General features: G+C 49.6%; 1 non-coding gene and 1 pseudogene across 1 annotated transcript; one reads left to right on the forward strand and one right to left on the reverse strand.

Moving 5' to 3' along the window:
• The first annotated feature begins 1165 nt into the window (after positions 1 to 1165).
• On the forward strand, positions 1166 to 1238 carry TRNAK-UUU (transfer RNA lysine (anticodon UUU)). Its single transcript has one exon. It is a non-coding gene; the product is annotated as a tRNA-Lys (tRNA).
• A 6101-nt stretch (positions 1239 to 7339) lies between these two features.
• On the reverse strand, positions 7340 to 9120 carry LOC147879230 (18S ribosomal RNA; annotated as a pseudogene).
• Positions 9121 to 15000: the final 5880 nt, after the last annotated feature.

Below are 15000 nucleotides of genomic sequence, written 5' to 3' on the forward strand. Positions count from 1 at the left end.
GTTGGTCGCACATGAATAATAGCGTTCGGACTCAAGTGCCTTCCGGAACACCCCACCTGGGGGGAGTTACCTTGCTCCTGTTGCGTACAATTAGCCCTGCGGCGAGCGGATAGTCCCCATGCTATGGTTCCCGGCAGCGGTCTGATCCCTGCCGGTTGGGGAGTCCATCCGAGCGATGGCTTTCAACCTTCGCATTCCAGGACGTGCCCTCCTAGGCGCATAACACTAAGTAAACCAAGCCAACCCGCATTACGTACTAACAGTAGATAGTCATATTGTTTGAAAGTACTAAATAGAACTCCATAAATGGGCGAAGTAATAGTTGCGTTAATGGGAAAGATCTCTGGGAAAAGCGCGAAAAAATCATGCTCAAATATTCCTTTCAACGACGTCTAAGTTTGTTCGGTTTTTTCCTTCTCTCCCTCTTTTCCATATGCATGGGAGTTAAGGGTGAGAACGCGAAGCGTTTTCAGTCAAGGTGGGGGTGGTGTATCACCACCCCGGGCCCCTAACAGCTCGGCTACTGGATCACTACTCCAGTGCTTCCCGAGAGTGGCCGAAGCAGCTTCAGCGGGCGGCCCTGGCTTCCGCTTTCACCTCAATCGGGATAAGTTGCACATTGTACGGCCGGCCGGGAACTGGAAACTGCAATCCCGGCAGGCTGGCCAATCCGTTCAGAGCCTTCAAAAACAAAGAGCTTCAGGCTGGCCAATCCGTCGCCTTCACGTAAATGCAATTTCATGGAAAGCAAATGATATTTCGCGTTGGGTATGTAGGAGCAATTGCATTAGCTTACACCCCAGGGACTCGGGAAGAAACGAGGATAACAGAGAGAAAGAATAATGCCCAATCCCGAGAACTCTCTTATATCTACCCCGAGGACCAGCTAGCCTTGCCAACTCCTTCTATTGGATGGCGAGTTCGATTAACGAGAAGGTTCCTAGAAGCACATGATTTGTCGATTCATTATTATACCTTTATTTATCTCGTTCCGCAAATGAAGCGTCTGAACCAAGGGATAGTTGCCTAGGTAACATTCATTCATGTATACTACTAGAATGCCATCGCGATACGCCCGGCCTAGGTCAGAGTTGTTCTTTGCCGTTCAATTACTACATAGAAATCTATCTCATAATTAGTAATAATAATAATAACAATAATACTCGGGTGTATAGCTCAGTTGGTAGAGCATTGGGCTTTTAACCTAATGGTCGCAGGTTCAAGTCCTGCTATACCCAAACCTGAAACACGTGATTGAGTAGTTATGACAGTTCGTATATACGTTCAAAGATCACTCTTCGGGTTAGGGGGACTATTCGCCCAATGATTGAAGGCCGGAGAGAAGAAACCCATTTGATTTCGGCGAGGCCTAGTGATGGCATAACTTCGAGGTTCCAACTGCTACGGATAGGGGGACTTGAACCCCCACGACGTTGGTCACCAGAACCTAAACCTGGCATGTCTACCAATTCCATCATATCCGCACGTCGATTCAAAACGCTCTTATTGAAAAACCCGAACTTCTTCACTGCTAACTGGATAAAGCCAGGAACGCCGGTAGCGGAGCAAGGCTCAGATGGCGTAGCAATTAGGGGAAGCTGAAACACCGCCGTATATTTTGATTCTCTCGGCAGCGTAATTCGCTCAATGAAATAGAGCCTATTGGGCTAGACGCGTCATAAATGAAATTGTGACGATCTCTTTTAACCTCTTAGGCTCGGCTCTGCTCATAACTGACAAGAAGCGCTCTTCAAATCGGGGTGGGAAACGTGAGAATGCTAACTTATGGCCGTACTCACGGATGGAGAGGGATTCGAACCCCCGGTATTCTTCTGAATACTTCGGTTTTCAAGACCGACTCTTTCAACCGCTCAGACATCCATCCCTTTCCCAGCAAGATCATAAGCTTAGAGCTACCAATAATCAACTGCCATATCGAATTACTATTCTTTCGAGAGCTTATGAAAGAAACCGAGGAGAGAGAAGGCTGCGAGACCTAACGGTCTCTTCCCAAAGCGTAGGAGTGTAGCCGGCCTTTGGACTCTCTGGCGATCATAAGGTGGCTCTCCTCAAAGCGTAGGAGTGTAGCAGGCCTTCGGACTCTCTGGCGATCGTGAGGTGGCCGGGTTTTTTCCGATTTCCACTGTCGGCTAGACTTGTTGTTTGTTTAGTCCCTCGTAGAACTTGATGCTTTGCGCCTTGCTTACCCAAGCTATGCGGGCTCTATTATTACTATTATTACTTCCCACCCAAGCTTCGGCTGGCCTGTGGGGGGAAATGGAGCGGAGGCCTTTCCATTCCATCGTTTTCATGGCCCTTGCCCCGGCCTAACACGGTCCAATCCGTGAATTCGTCACCGTTTTGACGCCCCGAGACTGGGTCAGATGAGACATGGTGGTTATCGATTGAAAGATTCCTGGTGGAGTTCGTTCTGAATAATTCTCCCTTTCCCTCTAGTTAAGCTAGCCCATTATCGAGGCGCGAGCGACCAAGTGACAGCGTCTCGACAAGCGAGGGATCCACCGATGCCAGACCCAAGGCTCCGACCAACATTCCGATGGATTGCACTCAAGCACATACCATTCTTCGTCAATCGCAGTAATCGCCCTGATCCAGGATCAGTTTCCAGAGCTGTAGGGGTGGAAAAAGATCTAGCGGTAACCTTGGAGTATTGGGATTATGGCTTGACTCGAGAAATGGAGCGACCAGCATAGGAATTGTGAAGGCCGGGGGGGCAAGAGCTGACATAAGCGGGGAAGAAATCATTGAAACGGAAACCAGTGACCATTTCATCTAGTCTCGGCCAGGATCGTCGGGGATTGCATTGGGCGTGTTACCGAGGCAAGACTTATTGATTGATTGATTTTCTTATTCCCATGTACAGTTCGTTCCCTGTCGTCCTCCCTAACTGCCGAGTTGAAGGAACGGGCCAACCAACCAGCAGAATCCATACGACGAATTTGTCGTTGATCAGTGTGTATTGTAAGCAGCCTCGTGTCTTACCACAAGGAAATAGCTCAATAATTCATTGGGCAACTGAAACCTTGAGACGGGGTTGCTTTCACAACAGCAAAGGAGCATTAGACCCGGCAGTTTGCGATGTATTGTCAGGTTGTTCATGAAAAAAATAGAGCAGCGATCTTGTGTTTCAGGTAGCCTCTTTTTAAGGTAAGGAAGGTGTGGCGAGAACTGGCTTAAGTATGCCAGCGGCCTAAATTCAGGCCTATTGGCCGATCCCCCACCATGGTCGAAAAGCAAGGAATCGCCTTTTGGCGCAGTCAAACGTTAGAGTCGACCGCATTCGAAGGGAATTTTCTGGCCTTCGTTCGTTGGGCATTTGAGGCGCATTCGGAGATTATTTTCTGGCATTCAATGGGGAGGGGCCGGAAAATCGACTTTAAGAACTCCACTCCGTGTGCACTGAAAATTTCGTCTATAGAAAGGCAATTAGGCCGTAGGGAAAGCGTAGCATTCCGCTTGCGCATAGAGGATGGCGGGACAACGCGCCGTTAGGGGGGTTAGGAACAAAGAAGCTAGTGGCCAAGGAGGAAGGGTTAGGGACAAAGAAGCTAGTGGCTGAGGTGGCTGGGAAAACGCCAGGGTTGCCAAGGATGGGGGTTTGTTTGGGGAAAACGCTGGGGTTGCCAAGGATGGGAGGTTTGGGGACAAAAATGACAGTTGCCCAGGAGTTTAGGGAAAAAAATGCCAGTTGCCAAGGGTGACAACGCGCTGCTATTTTCCAAGATTGATGAATTTGGATCTATCCTCTTGGAGCGGTGTAGCTCGGCAAGGCCCGTGAGCCGTCAAATCAATCCCTCAGTGCAGCTGGACGGGCATTCGGCAAAGAAAAAGCTCGCTTCCGTCCGAACTTGCTGGAACTTGCTGACGGAACTGCTCGCTCGCTACCGCGAGCTCCCGAACTTGCTAACGGAACTGCCGCTTCTAATACAGACATTCCTCACAAACCATTTGCTTTTTCACAACGTTACCACTTTGCCCTCCCGGCGCCCCCACTGAAGACGGAGGTTCTCCGCCGCCCTCAGCAAGTCCTGTGTGGCGCCGGATCCGGCGAACCTCAGTTACGTTGTTTCGAGTGAGAACAAACGGAAAAAAGAGGGAAAGATGTTCCCGAGGCGGAGAACAAAATCCGAGAGGTTGCGGTTCGAATCCGCATCTCGTCCTGGCTGACCCGGCTAGCCCTCCTCGCCAACAATCCATTCAATTTACCTGACCGATTGCCGCTTCGCTTGTCTCAGAAGTAGCTGGAACGCTTGCTAGGGAGGTAATCGCGATCCAACTGGAACTGGAAGTCACTTCCAATACGACAGCTTGAAGGCGTTGTCCCGGAGGTGGCGCTTATCGAAGGCTTCAGTGTAATTCTGTTAGGCGACAGAGCCATGCGAAGCAGCGGAAGTGGCGGAATGGCAGACGCGCTACCTTGAGGTGGTAGTGAGGCCACTCGTGGGGGTTCAAGTCCCCCCTTTCGCAATCGCTCCCTTCATCCCGCCCTGTAATATTTGGCAAAAAGCCCTTCCCCATTTTTTTTCCAGAAGAAACAATTTTTTTTTCAGAGGCTCGGTTTGCTTTCGGTTTGCTGAGGGCGTGCGCGCAACGATGGGAGCGAAACGGGTGAAGTGCCGACTTATCGTAGTATCGTCGGCATTCATTATTAATCTGGTTTCTATTTGGCCAGGAATAGGCGTGATAGCGGAATGGGGGAAAAACACTACAGAAGCCATTTATCCAATAGTAACGTACGGTGCCTCCACTGGTTAACATCCAATCCAACCTGAGGGTAAGCGATCGGCCAGAGGCAACCGAAACATTCTTTAGTAAATTAGTCAAGAACTTGAACTCCGTACTGCAGAAGTGTTGAGGAAAAGTAAGGCCAATAGTGACGCAAAGACTAGTCCTGTAGCGGCCACTCCTCCTAATTTGTTGGGGATACTTCGCGAAATGGCATGGATTGGTGAGGGATACCGTTCTGGTACAATATGAGCCGGGGTGGACATCGGATTCGCAGGCATATAATTGTCGGGGTGCCCCGAGACATTAGGTGCGTAGAAAAGCCGGATGGAGAAGAAGATGGCAAATGCTACCCGACCTACTGGATCTTTGACGTGAAAATAGGGATGAGAAACAATTTTATCCACAGAAGAATTTATACCCAATGGATTATTGGACCCGTATTAATATGATGCAGCCGAATAAATAGGACTGGCGCCTGCAATTACGGAAAGGAGTGAGTAATAAGGGCTGGAAAAACGATTTGAGGTGGCATTGTCTACGGGGAAACCACCCCGAGGCCGAGTGACTATAGTGTCTCCTACTACAGGTATGGCACTGGCTGAGCTGGTAATTGCTGTAGCTCCCCGAAAGCTCATTTAACCCCGAGGGGATGCATAGCCTGTAAAGGCAGTGACGATCATTAATGGGAAGATGACCACTCCAAGACACCAAATGAATTCCCTAGAACTGGTATAACTTCCATAATACGAACCGCAGGAAATATAAATATGAACTGCAGTGAAGAACATACTGGCCCCATTGGCATACATGTAACAAAGCAACCGGCCTCCTTTCACATCTCTCATGATGTGCTCCACGCTGTTGAGAGCCGGATCGACATGGGGTGTATGATGCATAGCTGAGAAGACGCCGGTAATGATCTAAATGACTGAACGAGGACCAGCTAACGAACCAAACCCCCGCCGATAACTTATATTGCTCAGAGTTAGATAATCTATCGAATGCTAGTTAAGTGTAGGAAATAAAGGCTATTTAAGAATCGAAAGTCATCTGGCCGTAGTAGTAGTAGTAGTATTTGGCGTATTTCGCAATCTGGGTTTTTCCTTCTGCGTACGGCCCTAACAAGCTGCCAAGCGTTTATCATGCATCTGCCTCGTTGGAGCTTGACTTTCCAACGTCGGTTACTCCCAATCCGGAGCGCCCTTTTTCCATTCATGAGAAAATCCAATGGTCAAAATCCATGCAAACACCATCATAGACCAAAATCCGAACCAACCAATCTTGTTCGGAGATACTGCCCGGAGAAATAAAGGGGTCACTTCCGAATCGAGGATAATAAATGGAGGGGAGACCGAATAAAATCATATATCGAAACGACTTCTGGCATCATCAAGTGGGTCGGAACCGCATTCGTGAGCTGACAATTTATCCGGATAAGCCGAACCTTTTGAAGTAAATGCGAAAGAAACACCGATTAGGATCAAGGAAAGTAGCAAACTGATGACTAAATAGAGATAAATAGGGGCAAATTCATAAATAGGAGGAAAATAAAAAAGAAACACATTTGGCTCGAAATAATCCCATATTCGCACGTCCAACCCCAGGTTTACCTTTTCGGTGATCTCGGTTACGGTGAGTTCCCACTTGATCCCAACTCGTGTCAATAGGGGCAGGATAGGCTGAAGGCCTCGGCGTGAATTTGGAAGCGGGGTTTGCCACAGGGGGGCGAGAGCCCAGTCTATAGCTTCCATCAACTCATCGAACGGCGGTCCGAATTGCACCAAAGGCCTCGCTACCGATTGCATATCCGGCAGGGTGGCGTCACGGATAACAAAAAGGGTTTCCGAGAGCTCACTGAGATCGCCTGGCCCCGGGCGGCCGGGGAAGTTTCTTAGCGTGCCCATGTGTTCGGCGAAGTCGTCCTGTAGAATCCTCAATTTTCCCTTGATACTCGTCGCCATTTGCTCTGTAATCATTCTTCCGTTTCCAGGCATGTCTTGTGGTGTTGGTTATTAAAGCTGGGGATATTCATGGCAGTTTAAGGCTATCCCGGAATCGAACCCGTGGAATGGTGCCGAGGGAAAGTCGATGGTGTGCCAACATGATTCAACCGTTCAACTTGCCGGGGAGTGCGAGCCAACGCTCCCCCAACAGATACGATAGTGCGAGCCCAACTTCTTGGTGGGTGCGGCGAGCCTTTGCCGCATCCACTAGAATACGCAATTCCGAAATTCCTTCCCGGAATCGATGCCTTTCCGCGGTGGGTACGCCAAAGAAAGCAAGATTGAATTTCCATTCCTTGGACAATTCTCAGTGGATTTGCACTCCATGGTCCAATTGCGGATTCTATATACGAAATTTCCATTCTCAGTGGATTTGCACGTGGCTCCCTAAAGGAAAGTGCCCACTTCTGCCCGGCCAAAGTAATCTGCCGTCCTGGGAAAGTGCATTTCTTGTTAGCCCGAATCTGCCTAACTTTCCCCGCGCATAGCGCTTTCTCCTCGCGCATAGCGCCCGGCCATTTACCCAACGAATTGACTTTACCGACGTTAGTACAGTTAATGGAGGGACGCTGGCGCCTTCCTTTAGGATTCCCTCCAGCCACAGGTTCCCCTACGACTACCATGTTACGACTTCACCCCAGTCACTGACCCAACCGTGGTATGCGCCAAGAAGACCACCAATACCAAAGTGGGCCACACTCAACTAGGCGTGGAACACTTTAGTAATGGGTGATCCCTGGTCGATGCTTCGGGCGAAACCAATTCCCAGGGTGTGACGGGCGGTGTGTACGGGGCCCGGGTACATATTCACCGCGGCATGCTGATCCGCGATTACTAGCGATTCCAACTTTATGTTCTCGAGTTGCAGAGAACAATCCGAACTGAGGCAATCTTTCTGGATTCGCTCCGCCTTACGGCCTTGCTTCCTATTGTAATTGCCATTGTAGCACGTGTGTAGCCCAGCCCATAAGGGCCATGCGGACTTGACGTCATCCCCACCTTCCTCCATAGTAGAACTACGGGCAGTCTTTTGTGAGTGCAACATCGGCACAGAGGGAGTGTCATCAATCCCGGCCTAAGACTGAACACAGATTCATGGGCCCAGGTACCGGCTCACTTACCATCCATTACCGGGTGGCTCGCTCGTCGGAACCGTTCGCCGGAAGCCCATGTTCTATGTTCCTGCTTTAGGGGGTGAATGATGACATTGATCCTTTGAGAGCAGCATGTCTTAGCAACACAAAACGAGGGTTTCGCTCGTTATAGGAGTTAACCAAAAACGTCTCACGACACGAGCTGACGACAGCCATGCAGCACCTGTATGAATTTTCGTTTCATCCCGTTAAGGACAAGCACACTTGTTCATATGTCAAGTGTTCATACGTCAAGTGTTCATATGTCAAGGGCTGGTAAGGTTTTGCGCGTTGTATCGAATTAAACCACATGCTCCACCGCTTGTGCAGGCCCCCGTCAATTCCTTTGAGTTTCAGTCTTGCGACCGTACTCCCCAGGCGGAGTGTTTAACGCGTTAGCTGAGCCCCCGATCCGCAGACCAAGGACGAACACTCATCGTTTACGGCATGGACTACCAGGGTATCTAATCCTGTTTGCTCCCCAAGCTTTCGCACCCCAGCGTCAGTAGAGACCCAGAAAGCTGCCTTCGCTATTTCGGCGTTCCTTCGTATATCTCCGGATTTTATCCCTACACACGAAATTCCACTCCCCTCTATCTCACTCGAGTGAATTGGTTTTGAAAGCATTCCGCCAGTTGAGCTGGCGCCTTTGACTCTCAACCTGATTCACTGCCTACGTGCCCTTTACGCCCAGTCATTCCGAATAACACTTGCCCCCCCCGTCTTACCGCGGCTGCTGGCACGGAGTTAGCCGGGGCTTCTTCCTCGAGTCTTGTCACAATCGCGCACCCGACGAAAGAGCTTTACAAGCGGCATTGCCCTTCCTCGCTAACGCGACGTTTTTCACTCACTCACGCGATATTGCTGGATCAGGCTTTCGCCCATTGTCCAATATTCCCCACTGCTGCCTCCCCACGGAGTCTGGGCCGTGTCTCAGTCCCAGTGTGGCTGATCGTCCGAAAAGATCAGCTAAGCATCTGCGGCTTGGTCAGCCTTTACCCAACCAACTACCTAATACTACGCAGGCTCATCAAACAGCGCTTTAACGCTTTATCGAAGCTTTTTCGCTTTCGTTTATTCGGGATTTGGCCCAAACTGTTTGGCAGATTCCCACGCGTTACGCACCCGTTCGCCACTTTGTTTTCAACTGTTCCATGAAGGGACGAAAACAACGTTCGACTTGCATGTGTTAAGCATATCGCTAGCGTTCATTCTGAGCCAGGATCAAACTCGGTTTTTTGGTTAAAAACGCGGAAACGAGATATTTTCTGAGTTTCCGGATAGTTTTTGCAGATTCAAGGAAATACTTGAAGACGGAGGGGATACTGGACGGTTCCTCCTCCACGCGGGAAGGGAAGGGAAGGGAAGGGAAGGGAAGGGAAGGGAAGGGAAGGGAAGGGAAGGGCGTGAAGACCTTTCTTCGAGTATTTATTCTTTCATTGATCCAGTTCAACTCTCTCTGAGCCGAACCCTATTCAATGATGATGTGATTTGGGGTTCGGAGGTTCGATAGAAACTGCTCCATGATACAAAGCCATACTTGCTTTGCATCGCCCAAACCACACTCCATGTTATGAACTTCTGTATATGCCCGACGACTCGTCTCAAGGTTTCATTTTGAAGTTCTTGTTCGAATTCCATAAGCCTGAGGCATTGCTTATAGTGAGCTTTCAGGCGCTTAGCAGGCTTCCCTTCACGTTATCCCGGTGGACCGTATTCAGTGAACAAAAGAAAGTATTTCTATGAAATTTTTCGGTTTCTTTTGCCTTTGGCTCCCAACTCCGGATGCAAGACTCGAACTTGCGGCCCATGGATTAACAGTCCACTGCTCTACCGACTGAGCTAATCCAGAACCAATATGGATGTATCCCTTCATGGAGGAGGAGACACGGGGCAGGGCCTCCCGAAGAGGATGCGATCAGTAGTCCATCGGGGAACCGCTCCGCTGATGAACCCTCGTCCTCCTCGAGGGTAGATCTAGGCGATCACTTACGGGCCGTTGTGTTGCCGGCGGGATGCGGGGATTTGAGCGGGATTTTCGGGGAGGCACCACCACTTTCAGCGTATGCTCGAAAACCCACGGTTGGAATTGGAAGTCGTCACAACAAGCCTTGCAGTCATAATGAACGGAAGTCGGATTCGAACTAACTAGAAAGGGTGGTGAGTCGGGCAGCCTGAGGCCTTCCCGCTGTGATTTCGGCAGACCTTTATCTTCCTTCCGGTCGAAATCTCCTGGAATCTCTTCGAGGAACCGAGAACGCAGAACCAGAAAACCCTAATGATTCATGCCAAGCGAGACGATTAATCTTACTTTACGTTGATCTTCGAGAGAATGAAAGAATTCTACCCGTAATGGAAGCGAAAGCAACAATCATTTCTTATTATTATACGATAACGTCGGTGACTGATACGGAATATTCGACGATGAATTTTGGATCGAATCGGAGCTTGCTTGCTTTTCGGGTGGAAAAATGGCATGCATGCATTCTATAAGGTGGGAAAATGGCAGGATTTGGAATTCGGAAAAGAAATGGCTCGGGAAATGGCGGGAAAATCGCTTGCTTTTCGGGTGGCTCTTCCGGATCAATCACGAGTCGAAACATGGTTAGGGCACTGATGTGTCTCGAGCTGATTCCGAATGCCGTCAATAGAAATCTCGTAGCATTCCCCAATTTTCTTGACGATCAACAAATGAAGGGAGAAATCTTTTCCATATTCGTAATAGCCGTCGCAGCTGCCGAAGCTGCTATTGGGTTATCCATTGCTTCGGTTATCCAGCGGAATAGAAGATCGACTCGTATCGATCAATTCGATTGGTTAAAATGGTAATTGATTCAGGTGCCATTTCCGTGGGTGATTCAGTATTGAATGAAATAATACACATGTATTGCATCCAACTGGTAGTACTATTTTTTCCCCCCAATAATTCGATTTCCGTTCCAAAAAATTATGTCATACCTACCTGAATCCCTACCTACCCCGGGGAACCATTGGAATCGTTTCGTACCGTTCTTCCCCGTATTGCAGAATTCATTCATTTTATTAGGGGAATGGGGGGGTTCCACCTTACCATCCCACGGAATGTCTGTGTGGTTACACCTCTCCTTCACGCGTGAACCGGATCAAATGCTCGCTTCCAGCCTTGGCAGCTCGGTTCCGGACGAATGATTCGGACGATGGGCGGGCAGAACAGAGTTTTTTTCTAGGGGCCTAGAACTTATGAACTTATCCAGGTTTCCCAGCCCAGAAGGGACCCCGGATTTTGGCTCTGTGCCTCGTAGCCTCGATTAGCCACGCATCAGCGGATTCAGTGGAAGGAGCTTGCCCATCGTTGAGCACTCTCGTTCTTGTGGAGTGGCTTTCAGTGGGATGAGCAGATGGTTTTGGCTGATCTAGCGGGTTCGCGTCATAACCAATCGGGGAACCCAATCATTTGAAGGCAAGAAGGCCAGCGTACGAGCAGGGAAAGTAGCACTCGTTGGAGGCGTTTGACCTGTAGACCCCGCGTTCTTGTTGTCGGGTTCCCGCGCGCGAAAACGCTAGCCTTCATGAGAGGAGAGAGGGGAAATTGGGTCAATAAAAATGTTATGGCACTTTTAGCAACGGCAAGGGCTAGCAGGAAAACTTGAGGGCAACAACACTTTTTTTTGGGTTGGGAAAGTGGCTCTTCCCCGACAGACTTCGAATCTGTTCCATGGGAATGAACAACAGCTTTCCGCTTCTTTTTCTTCCCCTCGATCCCAATCCTCTTTCGATTATTGCTGGCAGCATTCCGGGGAAGCGATCACGAATAAGATGATGAAGCTAGGCTTTGCAGGCAGGAAGAAACAGGAAGCGGTTCCCCTGCCGATGGAGGATTCATGTTGCCGGAATTGAGTATTAGAAGGATCAGCTAGGCAAAGCGGTTCCCCTGGGTTCCCGATGGAGGAGTAATTAAGCCTCCATCTCGAGTGGCGCCGTTGAAGAACCTAACCTTCTTGAACCCATTTTTCTAAACCTTTGCCAGAAGCGGAACCTAAAGCTTCTCCCGGAACCTAAAGCTTTTCCCGGAACCTAAAGCTTTTCCCGGAACCTAAAGCTTTTCCATCTGCTTTTCCCTTCATGGAAGCGCTCTGCTTTTCCCTTGCTTCTCCCCTGCACTCACCTAAAGCAGGAAACTTCTACCGAACAGGAAACTGAAGCAAAGCATATAGGTGTAACCTATCTCCTGATGAGGAAAGAAACCGGCCAGCAGGAACCTTCTCCCTCGGCACAAGTCCAGAAATGCGGTTAGCCCTTTTCTTTTGCCAGCCTTTAAACTGCCATAAATATCAAGAACGGACGGGGAAGAGCAACGGAATATAAGTACGATTTACGCGCGAATTGATTTTATTTGCTGGGAGAAAGAGGAAAAAATATCATTCCAGAAGGGAAAAGAGAGTCATTTTTCAAAGATTACCGAGTACAAGCGCACATCTGGGCTATCGGAAACCTCCTACTCCATATCATCAAAGATATTCACACGGATTCAGACATGGAAGGGCTATTATTGATTTGGAAAAAACACCTTTATTCTTGAAGATTGCTTGTAACGTGATTGGATCTACTACTTGTAGGGAAGGCCATTCATTGCTGGTGAATACGGATCCCTTGTATAGTAACATAATGAAAAGAATGGCGAAAAGAACCAACTAGAGCTATATCAATTCCAAACGGATTGGTGGTTTTTCAACCAATTGGGAACATATGAAATATGAAGAACGCTTCTAATATTCATCCACGTAGCATTCCAGCCCACGTTTTTCAAAGATGCAAAAATATTTTGAAGGACTGATGACACGCTAAATTCCGGATGGTTTAGTTGTACCGAATGCACGTAAAGATTTCATAGCTATACTTGAAGCTAATCGATCATGAATACCTATTGTACTCCTGGTGGATTCTACTCTCTCGGAGAGATTACATAAATTAATTACTTATCCCATTCCAGTGAATAATGATTTCGTATGGTTTACAAATCCATTTCGTTAATTGATCACGAAAACAGTCATTCATTCGAAAAAAGCTCGGAAACCCGCCAAAAAAGCTCGGGAACCCGCCAGGGAAATGATTCGGGGAAGGGAAAGTTTTGAAGTTAGTTTCAAAGGTAGGAAATCGGATGCACCTTTAAGGGGTCTATCGCTTTATTGCCACCGCACAACACCATTATGTAGTCATTTTTTTCGTCATTCACTTTACAGGTTCTATTCCTCTGGATCTTCCGCCCAGAAGGGCCGAACGGCTAACTTATTGCCCACCTCTTCACCCTGGAGCCCCCACAATCTTTCCCCCCGGCGCGGTGTAACGCATCTGGCAATGCTCAAGCATAGGGAGCTAACCGGCGAAAAGCCGCGGCTTTCGTTTCTTAAGGAAATGGGGCAACAACATGCTCCTGTGATGGAAAAGTTTGCACATGTACCCTTAGAAGATGCCCGGGCTGCCCTAGCCCTCGATTGGGTTGATGCAAATCATATTGCAAGGGAGTGTTCGGGAGGGCGTTTTCCGGCGGGAGGGGACTTCTACGAGTTTGCAGTAAGCCTGGGAGCGCACGTGCGGAATCATATCGCCGAAGCTATAACCGGGGGGTACCCCTTGGGGCCGGAGGAAACGCGGGAGATCCAGCACCTTCTGGAACAAATCGGGGGTATGGCCCCAACGTTTGCCCCCGGCGTACTTTTCCCCCTAATCCGTAGCTTCTCTGAATGCGCAGGGGGTGTGGATACGGCGAATGATGTGCTTTCCGGCCGCCCCGGGGCGGCAAAGCCGGAAGAGCTTGCGCAGGCCCTGCTTGAGGAGGTTGGAAGCTCAAGCCCTTCCTTCCTCCGGTCTTATTACTCAGGACGGATAGCCGAGTATGCGAGCCTGCTAGCATACTACCACGGGCGTTTGTTAACATTGCTCCCCGCGGCCGCGCAGTCACTTTATCCCTTAGCGGGTGCCCCCGCCGCAGGCATAGATGAACCCGGAATCGAGGAAGCCCCGCATACAGAGCAGGCCGTGGATGCAGAGGAAGCCCCAGCTGGGGGGGGAACAGGAGGAGGAAGCGCCTCTTCGGTTAGCGAACCACCGGGTCTACCTCTTCTCCTCGGAGTTGCCGCGGCTGTTCTCCGGCACCATGACTCCCTTCTTCCTGTTGGGATTGCCCTGGGAATTATCTCTCTTTTACTTAGACTGTGGCGGGGCCGCAGGCCGATACAGAAAGGGAAAGATGAAGTGGCGGCAGTGCCAGGAGGGAGGGCGCGGATAGGGGCGAGGGCCCCCTGCCCGAGAGCGGAGCCCAGATGCTCCAACTCTTGGAACCGATTGCCCAAGATATCGATCACACGCAGCGGTTATACGGGGAACTGGCCGGGATTGCGGGCGGCGAAATCGTTCCCGAGTCTGATGCGGAGGGCGCGGATAGGGGCGGGGGGGTCCCCGTTCCGGGCCCGATGGAGATGATCGACTTAGATATATAATATCAACATGACAGGTAACGGGCTGCTTTACCCCTTCCCGAGAGGACCTCCGCAAGCGCCTTTATTCGACATCATTTGTATTTCGAGGTTTGGAAGCAGAGAACAAATAGGTTAGGGTTTTACCTTGCTCGCTTGAATAGGGTTTTCCCTCGAGGTGGGGGCTTAATGAATCCCCCCCTCCCTTCTAGCGTAAACCCGTAAAGGAAATTTCAATCAGTTCCGCTGCGATGGACGGGACCGACCCATCACTAAAGATTAGGGCTATACGGATTCGAACCGTAAACATTCTCGGCTATGCAGATCGGAATATAGAAATTCTTGAACTGCTTCACGAACCCAACATGCTTCTTTCGTGGCATTGGGCTCTCCCACCAACTAGTCTTCCACCGGCTAGGAGGAACAAACAGTTGTTGATGCACCATCCTTTGCTTCATTATAAATAACAAAGAAATGGTTCCGCGTGCTCGAAGAACTCGTCCCCTCCGAAGCAATCCCGAAGTTTCTCGAGAAGATTCTTAGTGTTGACACAGGTTTGCATCCCGTAGACACAAATCCACTTAATTATAAAGTGTCTCTATCGCCTAGGAAAGAGATACGATACCCTCATACACCTCAAGGTTCGTAGGACGAGGAAGAGAT

Source organism: Dipteris shenzhenensis, unplaced genomic scaffold (genome assembly GCF_047967505.1).
Source record: "Dipteris shenzhenensis isolate YYH24624 ecotype China unplaced genomic scaffold, Dip_SZ_1.0 scaf0066, whole genome shotgun sequence".
NCBI classification, from domain to species: Eukaryota; Viridiplantae; Streptophyta; class Polypodiopsida; order Gleicheniales; family Dipteridaceae; genus Dipteris; species Dipteris shenzhenensis.